A 2,152-nucleotide genomic window follows, 5' to 3' on the forward strand; every position below is an offset into this window, starting at 1 on the left:
AGGTGGACATCCGGTTACAGGCGGCTTTAAAAAATAAAACTGAGGTGAAATTGCTATTTGTGTGCTTTACTTTAACAAAAAACATGTAAATATCAAATATTAGACTTTTATAACACAGTAAGTCATACTTGTACGCGCTCAAATAAATGTTTATTTACTGCAGTTTTGCTTTGTTTGTAAATTTCCGGTCCTGTTGTTGCGCTAACCGGAAGTAGAGCAAATAAAATGGACTTTCAGTGTTTTCTCAGAGGACACGGCACCATTTGTACGAGTTCTTTAAAATATCATGATACTATTCATTTTATGCGACAGCACTACTCAGTATAGCTACTTTTTACGAACTGTATCCCACATTTTATGTTCTTTACTTAATACCTGTACTTTGTCAGTGCAAGGGCGGAAGGTTTTTCCACACTGAAATTTGTTTGTGCCAAAGGTTCCTGCACAGACTGGAAAAGTGTGGAGGTTGAGTTTATTCCTGGATAACTATGAAACAACAATATAAATAGGTTTAGGGTAATTATCTTGTTTTCTAAGACATAAATATCTGAATATCTAAAAATAATTTGCTCAACAAACTAGAGCACTGATTATATCTAAAATATGGACCTAGTCATTATAAGTCAGATTTTGCTTCATTCCCTACGAGCTTTGACTTCGATCTTGGTTAACTCAGGTATTAAAACAGGTAATAAAAGAGGTGACACCTGTATTTTTTTAAAAACTCATTATTAACGAGTCATTAGTAAAAAAAAATGTTAGTTTTTGAAGTGTTATCCTATGCTGTTATTTTTGTTTTGTCTGTTTCTTTACGATTTTTGCAGCTTTAAATATAAAACGCCAAACCACTGTAAAGAAATATTTGTCATAAATTTATAGTAACCTATTATTTAGACTTTAAAAATCGACAGAGAAATCCTGAACTTTTTTTAATTAAAAAAATGCACAGGAACAATAAATAAATGTATAATTTTACGTCAAGACAAACTTTATAAAGACAAATCACAGTAACAAAAAACGTGATGTTAAAACGGTCCCGTTTTATCTCATCAGTCCCAGAAGCTTTGGTTCTTGTCAACATGTATTTTGGTGAATTCCTGTTAAGTTTCTTTATGTTTTTCTGTCAGTAGTGGAGCCTTTCTGGATCTGCTTCCATGGAGTCAAAATGTCACGGATGACCTCTGAGTCAGGCTTGAATGGTTTTGGATGGTTTCCTTGGCTCGTTTTTTATCATCTGCATTGTCCATCTGATCAACCTGGGGCTGCATTTCCTCTTGCATCCACATCCTGGGAGGTTGGCTACAGTCCCATGAACCGTCTGCTTTTTAATAACAGTGGCATCTATGGTCAGAGGAAGATGAAGCTGCTTGGAGATGGTCTTGTAGTTTTTACCTTTTAAAATAGTGATCTATAATCTTCTTTCTGAGCTCCTCAGACAGCTCTTCTTTTCTTTCTTGGTCCATGATCAGTGAGGGGAACACAACCACACCAATTTACACAGATGCTGTTTGTTCCCTTTAAACAGGCTGAAAGGCTGAAGAAAAGCTTGAAGGCACCTATATTAAAGGTACGTAAAGATAAGAAAAAACGTTACAATTACCGTTTTGGCAGTCCGATGGAGCAAAACAAAAATTAACGGCTCGCAGCAGTGCACGTGACTCTCACTCGCCTCTGTGTAAAAGGACAGCAGCAACAAGCTCCCATTGGCTCACGTACGCCCCCCCTTCAGTGCGGCAGAGTACTGCTTGCCTCACCCTTCGCCTTTTCACCGCGGTTTTATGTCCCCTCAGCAAAACTAAATATGTCACTAACAAACATTAAACGTAAATGGTTAAAGATATTAGCCAGACTGTGGAAAATCAGGCTATATAAACCATTATATTGGCAACATCAATCAATCAATCAATCAATCAATCAATCAATCAATCAATCAATCAATCAACTTTATTTATATAGCACATTTTAAAAACCACAGGGGTAGCCAAAGTGCTGTACAATAGATAGAAAAAAAACAGTAAAAAGGAAATAGATAAAACAAATAAACAGATAAAAAAGATAAATAGATAAAAAGAGACATACACATACGGGTTCACAGCAGGTATGTTTTAGGTGCCAAGAAAGACAAAAATCACGGTGTGTTAAAAGCCAAAGT

The sequence above is a fragment of the Kryptolebias marmoratus genome, linkage group LG5 (assembly GCF_001649575.2).
Source record: "Kryptolebias marmoratus isolate JLee-2015 linkage group LG5, ASM164957v2, whole genome shotgun sequence".
Lineage (NCBI taxonomy): Eukaryota > Metazoa > Chordata > Actinopteri > Cyprinodontiformes > Rivulidae > Kryptolebias > Kryptolebias marmoratus.